Raw genomic sequence first — 13,313 nt, 5'->3', positions numbered from 1 at the left:
GCCTCTGGTTCTTCCCCTCTTGCCTTCTACTCTTTTTATAATCCCCTCTGGATTAATCTGATGAAATGCCCTCACTAACTTACACATCTATCATATCACCTCTTTTCCTACTATGTAAAAAAAAAAAAAAAAAAAAACCCTCTACAATCCACATTTCTTCAACTTCTCTACATTGTCAACTTAGTCACTCTTCTCTGGACCCTCTCCAATATTTCTTTCCACGTCACACTGAAAACCAGGTGACCAAATTTGAGCAAAATAGCCCAAGTGCAGTCTGACCAGTGCTTTATACAGCGGCATAACCACCTACTTATCCCTACATGTTAGAGTACTTTGTATTATTGCTGCACTATGGTGTGCATTCTTTTGCAGGACTTGCAGTGTAAGCTCTAAACTTCAATCTGCTGCTAACCATTACTTCCATCTTGAATCTCATCCACTCCCTACGATCAATATAGTACACAGTCTTATTTTTCTGCACTCTAGAAAACTGTGACATCTACTTATTAATATTAAAACTACAACCCCACTTCTTTGTCCAAGTCAAAAGTCTATTCAAATCTTCCTGTAAGGAATTAATATCAGCAGTGTTACAAAAATTCCCCCCCCTCCAACTTTGCATCACTTGCAGACAACTGAAGATCCCCTAATTAGTCCACATGATACATCATTTACACACAAGTTAAACAGCAGGGACCTAAGAACAGAAGTGTGGAGCTTGCCACTGGTTGCCATCCTTTTTTGAGACACTGCTTTATCATACATACTTGCTGGTATAATTCAGACAGCCAATCTCCAATCCATCCAGCCAATATATTATCTATTTCCATCATCTTGTACACCAGGCTACATATGATGCAGCTTGGTGTACAAGCTTGTACATCATGTGATAATCTTTCAAATACTTTTCAAAGTCCAAGAATATCAATGTATATGATTTACCCTTATCTAACCCACTTGTCACCTTGTCATAAAATGCAAGCAAATTTTAAAACAAGACCTACCCATTACAAATCCATGCTGAACCATCATAAAGAATTCTATGTTCATCAACCCCAATCTTGTATGCTATTCCTAACCAATCTTTCTAACACTTTGATACAACTGCAGTTATATACAGACTGGTCTATAATTGGAAACCTTTGTTCTAGAACCATTGTTTTGTGGGGGTGGCACTATTTTGTCTTCTTTCCACTCCTTAGGAAACTTGCCCACTGCATGACTTTCAATAAATAACCAGAGCAAGGGCATAGCTAACTGTTGCACATTCTTTAAGCATACATGGTGATATGTCATCCATTCCAACAGCCTTATTGACATCTTACCCAATCAATACCTCTGATTCTTTTACTTCCAGTTCTCCTAAAACTTGCCTTCCTTCTATATATTGCATGGCATCCTTTACACCAGTATGGTATATGCTGATAAAGTGCTCATTCAGTAATTCCACTTATATCTTTTGCAGTTGTCACTCTGCTGCCATGACTGTTTGCCATTGTCTGCTTGCCATAATTATTTTTTCTCTTGCTTGCCATATAGAGTGTAAAAATTAGAATTGGTTATTGAAAGAAGCAAAATAAAGAGACACAAGAGAATCAAGACTGTGTAAGTCTGCTGCCATGCTATGAGAAAAAATTTGTGGTAAAGGTTTGCAATGCATAGTAAAGGTTATATGACTTCATATCACTTGCCTTAGTATCCCATAATGCAAAGCACATATCCTTGCAGACATGTATAATGCTATACATTATGGGAAGGGTCACTACCCAGACCGATTTCGACCTTTATTGAGGTCTCTTAAGTGGGAGCCAGACCCAGAGGTGATACTAAGATTGAAGTAATGCAAAAGTCATATTTTCATATATAAGTTGCCAAAAGGTGTCACACCTTATTATTAAATTACTCTGGATTAGAGAAAGGTTGCTGGAAGTGTTTTCTTTAATTTATACTATAACCAAGAGAAAAAGCTTTCAACAACTTTTCTTACATGGTCTTCTTTTCAGAATGAAATTAAATTTTATCCTGCTCAAGACTAAATGGTGATCACTTCCGATTTCAAATCCTCTGTACACTCTTGTGTCCTGCACCAGTAAGAAACATCCCTATCAACAATAACAATAGTCAGTGAGACTTTTCTTATTTCTTGTGTCTTCTCTCCATGTGAATTTGTGCACATTTTTATGTTGGAACATGGTGTTAGTAATAACCACTCCATGTCCTGAGCAGAAATTCAACAGGTATTTGCCATTTTTATTATTATTATTATTACATCACACCTCCAGGGAGTCCAAAGACTCATCGAGGGAGGGCATCTACTCTACAACTCTTTGTCTCACTACTCCACCAACCTTCATCTAACACCAAAACACCATCTACCGCCGACTTCCACCACTAGTACTTTCACAGATGATCATAAACATCCTGCCCATGGCAGGATTCAAACCCGCAGCCTTTTGACTGGAGAGCGGATACACTAACCCACTCGGCCAACCAGGCCGGCGTTATTAGTTTTCTCTTTTCTCCAAATTTTCCCAAAATATTTTTGTATGTCTGACAACCATTTCCTGCTCTGCTGTTTAGATCCTCAACAAGGATCTCAACTTTTTCTTTTCATTGTGTCGGCTGCTTTCTCAAAAAACTTCCTCCACTTCTACATTAATAGAACCTTCGGTGGAACCATAAACACAAATAAGTCTCATTTTCCAGTTCCCAATTCTGATATTTGCCCCCATCAGTCTACTTGATATTGCCTGCCATTCAAGATTAGCCTCATATTTAGTGTTGAATGCTATAACTACTCCTTCTTTTCCCTGATTGTTATTGCCTGAATATAACATTTTGTATTTATTGCTTAGAAAGATCTCATCAGTTTTTGTTTCAGTCATTCCTATTATATCAATCCAACCAAATTATTGGATAAGTACCAATAAAATTTGTTTGTGAAGTAATTGGTACTTATCCAATTCCTCTGCCAGCTCCATTTCTTTGAAATTAGGCTTCTTGTGTTGATAGTACCGATCTTGAACTCTGGTGATGTTGAGTTGGGGTGTTCCAGGATTTGTTCCAGCAGCTAACTTTTCGCTGTTCACCTTGGTTCTCTGGCAAAAACAATAGGTGCCTTATTTAAATGGGAAACGCTGCAGTTGACATGAAATTCTGTCATGTTGTACTATCATTTTATTTTTGGTTTAAGCCAATAAGAATACAATTTGGTTGGCTGAATCCAGAATTGCCAGCCCAATCCTCATTCACTCAGTATCCAGATAGATACCTAACACGGTGCACTATGAAATTCTGTCATATATCATACATATGTCATACATCAATAACCTGTATGTCTATGTATATTTAAAACAGTTTGTTAATGTAAATAATCCCTATGGGAATTGTCCGTACTTGCTGCCCTAAAACGAAAATTCTAGAATGTGTTGAACTAAGGCAATACCTTGCCACCAGAAAGCCGTATATGTTAGCTCCTTATAAGGACATAAAATTTATTTGTGAAGTCCACTTGTAAATACTCGAGGTCAAATGGACCAACAAACATCACACGAATGTCTGCTACCTGAAACAAATAGGATTAAAGGAGTACACTAGAAGAACAAGAAAGGGTGTCAATGGAAGAACAAGGGACCGCACCAAAATGTTCAGGGTCCCATATCTTCATGCAGAGATATGAAAGAATGCGAATAAAAGGTGTTGGCTGGAAGATCGAGTATCGGTTCCAGAACTTCCTGACGTTGTTATTGAGAAGTCACCAGCGGTTGTCCTTCAGGTGTATGCCATCGAGGACACGACTTCAGGAGAAGTCATGCCAGAGACCTGAAAGAAAAGATGATAGGAGCCAATCTGCCAGGCATCGCATAGACTTGATGACAACTCTTCGCCGGGAGCTATTGTCCGAGGAGAAAGAATTGCTCCATTATGTTCAACGTGCATGCAAATACTCCTCAAGCTGAGAATCTTTGCCCTTGCACCAGGAGGACACCATCTCAGAAAGTCATCAACAAGTCTAATGCCGGCATAAGCAGGGAGAGAAAACCTGATTCGGGAGAAAAACTGTCAGGACTCCAGTTCGAAGCCAAGTACACAGTGGGTAGCAGCCATAAAGTGAGTTGATCCATTTGTTCAATTTTCTTGAATTATAGGAGAACTTTATTAGTGGACTGTTAGGTTGAGGCTGATGAAATTGAGCAGAGTTAATGGTTGAAAATTAGTTGTTTAATAATTAATAGAAATTTATATGTGTAACAGTCAGAGAGTAACTGTTTGTCAATGGTGCATTTTACCTATAGAATTATCTTAGTATCGGAAGGAAAGAGCTTTTGTGTGTAATATTGTGTAATTGTGTAATTTTGTGATATTTTTTATGTGCATAACAGTTAAGAAGTAACAGTTTATTAATAAGCCATTGCTTAGGGTAGCAACTTCTATTTGGAAGAGAGTGGTTATTTATGTGACATAATTTTCATGAATTGAAAGGGCATTTTAAGCTAATTCTTTTATGTAGAGCTGAACTAAGCAAATTTTTCTTTATTGCAATAATAGTTTAAATTGTTTTATGCACAATAAATGTGTTGTTTAAATGTTAACAGAGTGTCGCCTGATACTTAATTTTTTTGATGCACTGTTTCGGAAAGGAACAGTGCATCAAAAAAATGCACTGAAGGATAGATAGTAGACCACGCCTGCAGATATTAATTAATCAGGGATAATTTGAATGTAATGGGAAAACTACTGGATGCACTTAACACTTCTTGTTACTAGAAAACGGACATCAGTGGTGCAGCTTTTCAAATAAATTTTCTGGTGTTCAGAGAATAAAAAGGCAAGTGTGGAAGGCAGTAGCTTAAAGAGATACCAAAGAGTGATAAGGAAGTATAGTTAGAAGTACATAATAGTTATTGCATTAAAATATATATGGAGTGGACACAGCGATATAATAGTGTAATATATATAGAGTGGATGCAGAGATATAATAGTGTAAGATAAACGAAGAAGACATCTAAGACAACATCAGTGATATTAAAGAAATAAATAAATATCCCTCCCCATTAAAATATATACAACAACTATGCAGCAACTACGTATTCCTTAATCATTCCCATTTAGGTTCCAGTTACTGCTATTCAATCCTTTCAGTTCTGCTGTTCGGTGTTTATTCTCACTCCTTAATCTGATATATGCATGATTGCTACCAACTGGAAGATATTTCTAAACATACAAAATAGTATTAGATAACTGAAGAGTCTCGTCTTTTCATTTCATTTAAGCTTAATGGCCTATTCCAGACAAATAGCTTGGCTGAGGGGGGGGTGGACATTAAATAACACTATTTCTCTCTATTTTTCTCACTACAACCATGAGTGTTTTCTATTTTTTGTTTGAATCTAATCAAAATTTCACCTAAGGCATTTTTTTACAACACAGAACTGTTATCTTAACCACATTTTCTATATTATACTTGACAAGAAATTATATTTTTGTTTTAATGTTGTTTTTTCAAATTTTACTCAAGTGTAATCAAACAAAGTTTGTTTGTTTGTTTGTTTGTTATCCTCATGATTAATCTACTTATATGTGGACATTAAGTCAACAGCTTCTGCATACAAGGAGACCAATGATTGTGAAATATTATTATTTCACAATCATGAAGATGATGGTGAAATATTAAGTCGACAGCTTATGTATGCAAATAAACTGATAATGAAGATATTTCACTTGCAAATTTTGCAGATAAAGTATCTTCATGGCATCCTTATACTTGGGTAAAAATTAAAACAATAATATAATATATTCTCAAGTATAATATAACCAAGTATATAACTATATACTTGGTTATATTTTAATGACCAAGTGGGGGTGCGTAAGGGTCAAAGCTGTATAACTGAGAGGAGATCTCCACATAGCCTTTAAAGGAATGCAGAGAACCGACCAGGGCTTCTGCCCTAATGTCCAATCCTCACCTTCTCATGGTGCACCCTGTTGGGTATCTATCTACCTGGATACTGAACGAACGAGGATGGGCTGGAAATTTGAGATTTAGCTGACCAAATTGTGTTCTAATTGGCTTAAACCAAAATACAAAATGATGGTACAACATGACAAAATTTCATGCTAGCTGGGGTGTTGCCCGATTAAACAAGGGTCCCCATTGTTTTCGACAAGGAACCAGGGCGAACAATAAAAATTCAGCTACTGGAACAAACCCTAAAACACACCCCAACTCAATAATCACCAGAGTTGAAGATCGGTACTATCAACATAAGAAGCCTGAATGGCAAAGAAATGGAGCTAGCTGAGGAATTAGATAAGCACCAGATTGACATAATAGGGGTGATTGAAACAAAAAAGACAAAAACTGGTGAGATCTTTCTGAGCAATAAATACAAAATATTATATTCAAACAATAACAATCAATGAAAAGAAGGAGTAGCCATAGTATTCAACACAAAATACGAGGCTAATCTTCTTGAATGGCAGTCAGTCTCAAGTAGAGTAATGTGGGCAAATATCAGAATGGGAAACTGGACAATGAGACTTATTTGTGCCTATGGTTCCACAGAAGGCTCTACTAAGGTAGAAGTGGAGGAATTTTTTGAGGCTCTAGAGAAAGCTACTGATACAATGAAGAAGGAAAAGTTGGTCCTTGTTAGGGATCTAAATAGCAGTGTAGGAAGTGATTGACAGACATACAAAAATAATTTGGGAAAATTTGGAGAAAAGAGCAAAGCTAATAATAATGGCAAATACCTGTTGGATTTCTGCTCAGGACATGGACTGGTTATTACTAACACCACGTTCCAACATAAAAATGTGCACAAATTCACATAGAGAGAAGAGGCAAGAAATAAGAAAAGTCTCATTGACTATGTCATTGTTGATAGTGATGTTTTCTCCCTAGTGATGTTTTAGAATCCTCTGTACACTCTGGTGCAGGACACCAGAGTGTACAGAGGATTTGAAATTGGAATTGATCACTATTTATTCTTAAGCAGGATAAAATTGAATTTCATATTGAAAAGAATAACATGTAAGAAACTTTTAAAGCAAATAAAAGTTGAGCAGCTCTCAGATATGAACTGTAGACTAAAATACACAAAGATTATTGAAGAAAAAATGAAAGAGTTTGAGAACAGGAATCAAACCTTGGAGATTCAGTGGCAAACTCTGAAGAAAACATTGATTGATTCTGCCAGAGAGGCATGTGGTGAGGTTGTCTGCGAGGATAAAAAAATCAGAACTCCCTGGTGGACACAGGAAGTTAAAGAGGCAGTGAAGGAAAAGAAGAAAGCATATCAAAAATTCCTGTCAAATAAGTCAGCTTGTGCTCTTAGAGAATACAGAGACAAATGTAAGAAAGCAAAACACTGTGTAAAACTAGCTAAACAAAAGTCATGGGAGGACTTTGGCAAGAATATAGAAAATAAATATCAAGAAGGTGGCAAAATATTCTAGAGGTTGTTGAAGAAGCTCAGAAATGGAGGAAAGAATGCTGTAAAAGGAATTAGAGATGATAAAGGTGACATGAAAACAAGAGAAAAAGATATCCTTGAAGTATGGAGTAATTACTTCAAAAAATTGCTAGATGAAACAAGCAGTGATAGCACAGTGGTAAATAACACTCAACAGGCATACAGTCAGAAATACATATCCATACTTGAAGTAGAAAAAGCCATCAAATTCTTAAAATGTGGAAATGCAGCAGGAGTAGATGATATTCGACCAGAAATGCTTAAGTATGGTGGTATAAAAGTCTTACAGTGGCTGAACTGCATAGTTCAGAAGGCATGGACAGTGGGGTGAATTCCCGATGATTGGAGTAGAGCTTTTATAGCACCCATATATAATGAGGAAAATAAAACTGAATGTGAGAATTGCAGAGGTATTTCCCTACTGTGTGTTCCTGGTAACATTTATGCTAGTATACTTGAGAAACGGTAACAGGAAAGCTTGGTGAAAAAGAACAAGCTGGATTCAGGCCAAATAGAGGCTGTCAGGATCAAATTTTCACTTTACAACAAATAGTCGAGAAAGCATGGGAATATATCAAAGATCTGTATTTAAGTTTTGTCAATGTGGAAAAGGCATATGACAAGGTGCCAAGAGAGAGAAGCCATTCAATTCGCTACAGTTATATGGTGTCAATGGGGCATTATATCAAGCAAAACTTAGTCTTCATTTGAGTTGTAAATCGGCAGTTAGGATTGAGGGAAGTACAGGAAGATGGTTTAATGTTAAATCTGGTGTGAGACGAGGATGTACATTATCCCCTCTGTTATTCATTATCTATATGGATCATATTATGAAAGAAAGTGGTGTTAAACCTGATATCAAAATTGGAGATGTTAATGTCAGCTCTTTGCTTTATGCAGACTCTGTTATACTTCTAAATAAATCTGCTACAAGTCTGCAAGACTACCTGACTAAATTGAATAACTGTTGTAATAGATTTGGTATGAAGGTCAGCAATGAAAATAGGCAGAATCGTTGAAAATGACAACTGCGTTGTGAATGGAGAACCTGTGGAACAAGTAAAACGTTTCAGCTACTTAGGCAAGAATTTTAGTGAAGATGGTAAATTAAATATGGAAATAGACAAGAGAATCAACCAAGCTGGTATGGTGGGAAGTCAATTGAATAAATTCATATGGAATAAGAGAGAAATTAGTCGGAACACTAAATTAGCTGTATACAAGATAGTGCCTCAAACCAGTTTTAAATTATGGATCTGAGAGCTGGGTTAGAAGTAAAGCATTTAACAGATATGAGAATCCTGAGAAAGATTAGAGGCATGAACAGATGGCATCAATGGCAATATCATATGAAAAATGAGGATATTAGGAAAGAACTTGACATTGTCAGCATCCAGGAATGCATCGGCAGAGCTAATCTCAGGTGGTATGGTCACTTAAACAGAATGGGCGAGGAAAGATTAGCAAACCAAGTGTTCTCCGCAGGTTGGCAGGAAAATGATCCAGAATAAGACGAAGATATAGATGGATTCATATGGTACAAAGTGCCTTAGACGATAGAAATATAAGATCTGATAATGTTGGAGTCTTAACAAGTAACAGACTGATTTGGAGGAAAATTGTAGATAGGAAGTTAGTAATGATGTGAATTTTTCATGTAGTACTATCATATCCTGTACACCCCTTGAGGGTACATGGCAGGAATTTGATGATGATGATATAACCAAGTTAAAAGACTTTCTACACCTTTCTCTTAGCCAGAATATTTTAATAATGTGGTGATCCACCTTACTACTTATATATGAAAAAGTATGTCAATTATACCCTTTTCCAACAAGTACCGTTTGATACTGACTTACAGGCAGTACCATTGCCTGTCAACATGATTTCTTATTTATAGATCTATCTTCCATAATCTTGGAACTTAAATTGTCATAGTATGAGGGTGGTCTGAAAAGTTCTTGATCTAACAAGGAAAAAATAAATTTATAATTTCAAAATTATTTTTATTTTTCAAAATAATAATTTCCCTTAAGACTAATACATTTATTCCAGTAATGCTCCAGCACCATTATCCCATCCCTTTAGTGGTTCTCAGTAAGATCTGCAAAATATCCCTCTACAGCTGCAATCACCTCTTGATTTGAAGTAAAATGCTGACCAGCGAGGAAGAGTTTTAGTTTTCGGAAGAGATAGAAGTGAGATGGAGCGAAATCTGGAGAATAGGGTGAATGTTTCAACAATTTATAGTGCAGATCCCTTAATTTTCCCATTGCCAAAACACCTTTGTGGGAGGTACATTGTCCTGATGAAAGATGATTTTTTTTCTTCTCTAAACCGGGTCTTTTCCTTACGAATTTTTTTGTCTAGTTTGGTTAAAAGATTGGAATAATATTCCCCAGTTATTATTTTACCCTTTTCAAGATAATTAATAAACAAAATGCCTTTAGCATCCCAAAAAAACACTGATGCCATGACCTTTCCTGCTGATGGAACTGACTTCGTTTTCTTTGGCGTTGAATAACCGGCTTCTGTCCACTGTTTTGACTGCTGTTTGGATTCTGGTGTGTAATGGTGAATCTAATCTAATCTCATCCATAGTAATAAATCAACACGCAAAATCAGTTTTATTCTTGTTAAAATGCTCCAAGCACTGTTCAGAGATTGTCATGCAAGTGTATTTTTTGTTCTGCTGTGAGCAAGCGCAGCATCCATCTTGCACATAGCTTTTTCATTTGCAATTTTTCATGCGAAATATATCCTACATGTTCTTTTGAAATATGTATAGTCTCAGCAATTTCATGCACTTTGACTCACCGATCATCCAATACCATATCGTGCACTTGATCAATGATTTCTGGTATTGTTACACTTTTTGGTCGTCCTTCACGTGGATCATCTTCAAGGCTGGTATGGCTATGTTTAAACTTGGTAGCCCACTCTTAATTGTTGAAACGAAGGAGAAAGTGCCTATAAACTTTTATGAACTTCAAATGAATTTCCTTTTGGTGTTATACCTTTTTTTTCAAAGAATTTTATAACCACACGATACTCGATATTATCCATTTCAAGGGATACAGACAACACTTTTGCTTCAGACCGCTGTATAAAATAAACTACTTGATAGAATGACTTGCAATTTCACATGGATGCTTATGACAGATGTACCAACTTGAAAAAAAAATCTTGCTGATAGTGTTGCCATTTATGGTCACGGCTGAGAACCTTTCTTTTCAGACCACCCTCGTATTGTGTGGGATGCATACTAAGAGCAGAAGAGTTGCAGAATGCATATTCAACAACAGCTTTTTTCCTTAGCACTGGAAGTGATACCGCCTGCTACATGTCTTCCCAAACATTCACTACTGTCAACCTAACAATTTTTCACCACCACTCTTTTCACTTTAAACAGAAAGCAAAAGACAACATCTATGGGAGTGATAGTTTTTCCATGATATCCACTCTTTTACATGGGTAATATGTTTTTCATTACAGTTATCCTAATGGCAAATAGATCAAGCTGAATGGAACATTTTTCATTACAGTTATCGCTCTGGCAAATAGATCAAGCTAAATGGAACATTCTCTCATTTTAAACAAAATTTGATTCTGCAAGAGTCAGCTCTTCTCATCGTAACGAAGCAGTGAATCATAATAACAGAGTGTATAATACAAGCTGCCAAATCCCTAGTACTGAAAACTTCAAGTTGGTTTCTACTTTACTCAAACTATGGTGGAATTCACAATATATAGCATCCAAGAAAGCCCAGTTTGGAATAGCTTCTGCAGATACTCCACAACATAAAGTTTAATATTTGCACATGTTCAAGCGCGATACATTCATCAATAGAGATAAAGGGAGACTAGATTAAATTCACATTTGCTGTCCAGATTAACAAACACCATAGAGATCTAGGACAAAATCCAGAAAATGAAGGGAGGATATGCCACCCAGCCATCTACATCTCCAGTTGATTCATACCACATTGATTTAAGTGCAATCTATCACTTTTATACAATTCCATTTGTCTCTTGATTGCATTTCACACATGAATAAACTGCACACCTTTTCTTCTCACATAACTCTGCTAGCATAGCATTCATGATTTTTGTTGGAAGTTTTTCCACTTGGTTTTACTATAAAATAAAAATACCAAGAAATTATATGCTTGGTTTAATCTTTTATCCGAGTATAAGCAAACAAAGTTTGCACCTGAAGTATTTTCAGGACTGGGGAAACTCATACATAGAAGCTAATGACTTCACATCACTTGCCTTAGTATCCCATAATGCAAAGCACATATCCTTGTGGACATGTATAATGCTATGCATTATGGGAAGGGGTCACTATCCAGACCAGTTTCAACCTTTATTGAGGTCTTATATCAGTGGGAGCCAGACCCAGAGGTGATACTAAGGTTGAAGTAACGCAGAAGTCATATTTTCATATACAAGTAGCCAAAAGGTGTCACACCTTATTATTAAAATTTTTAATTAAAAGAGATCAAAATAATTCCTTTGCATAAGGGAGGTTCTAAGACTGCAGTATCAAATTATAGACCAATCAGTATCTCAGGCAGGATGGTAAAAGTACTAGAAAAATTGGTAAAAATTAGAATTCAAGAATGGATAGATAAAATTGTGATACTGTATGAGAGTCAACATGCCTTTGTGATGGATCAGTCATGCTTTAGTAATTTACTAAGTTTTTATAATAGAGTAACAACTGAGTGGGATAAAGGAAATGACCACATGATGATTTTGCTGGCTTGTGCAAAGGCATTTGACAGAATACCACACTGAACTCTTTATGCATATTAGGATATATGGGGGGATGAATATGACACTGGTTAAGTGGATAAGAGAATGGCTGCTGGACAGATATCAAAAAGTGATATATGGAGGTGCAGAATCGAGGCAAAAACAGGTGACTAGTGGTGTACCGCAAGGTTCAGTGCTGGGTCTATTGCTGTGTAATTTGTACATAAAAGATATAGGAAATAACCTGAAAGGAAATATTCAGTTGTTTGCTGGTTATTGCTGATTAACTATTACAAAAGTAATAATTAATCAAGGCAAAGCTTGCAGGACAATTTAAATAGGCTGTCAGTTTGGACAAAAGATAATGGATATCAGTTTAATGTGGAGAAATGTCAAGTTATGCATTTTGGGAAAAATAGATTATAAGTCGTGTATCACATTGATGGCACACCAGAAAATAGGAAAATAGATGAAGGTAGAGATTTAGGGGTGCCGGTAGGCAGACAGTTAAAGTTTAGATGACATATTGCTAAGGTAGCCCATAAGATTACTTGGCTATTGAAGAACACATTAACAAGTAGAGATAAGGAAGTTGTTATTATTATTCCTCTTTATAAGGCCTTGATATGCCCACATCTGGATTACTGTGCTCATGTGGTCCCCTGGGTTTCTTGGGAATGAGGAAACGATGGAGAGGATTCGAAGGTGAGTGACCAAGATGGTGAGTAGCCTCTGGAATGTTCCCTATGAAGATAGATTGAGGGTGTGTGAATTGCAGAAGTTGGTTGATAGAAGAAAAAGAGGAGATCTGATAGAAAATTTAAGTTGCTTAAAGGATTTTATGGGATAGATGCAGGGAAAATGTTTCAGCACTTGGTCGGAAGGATCAGAACAAGGGGGTCATCTGGAAATTGAATAAAGGTGTGGTTAGTAGCGGTGTGTGAATTAAATTTTTAGCTTGTAGAGTTTGTGAATGAGTGGAATGGGTTGTCAGAGTCAGTTGTGAGTACTTTGTGCTGCTATGAGCCTTCAGACTCCTTGGAGGTGCCTGTATAATAATAATAATATGAAGGTTTT

The 13,313-nt window shown here is 36.4% G+C and overlaps 1 protein-coding gene across 1 annotated transcript in view; it reads left to right on the top strand.

Moving 5' to 3' along the window:
• The window catches only part of btv (dynein cytoplasmic heavy chain beethoven), a 1,245,321-nt gene that overhangs the window by 1,189,170 nt on the left and 42,838 nt on the right, over positions 1 to 13,313 (top strand). The window lies entirely within an intron of this gene.

This window comes from Typopeltis vanoorti, chromosome 6 (genome assembly GCF_054136105.1).
Source record: "Typopeltis vanoorti isolate ZY-2024b chromosome 6, IOZ_Tvanoo_1.0, whole genome shotgun sequence".
In the NCBI taxonomy this organism is placed as follows: domain Eukaryota; kingdom Metazoa; phylum Arthropoda; class Arachnida; order Uropygi; family Thelyphonidae; genus Typopeltis; species Typopeltis vanoorti.
The sequence above is the reverse complement of the archived record's forward strand: the minus strand, read 5'-3'. Positions and strand labels throughout refer to the sequence as shown.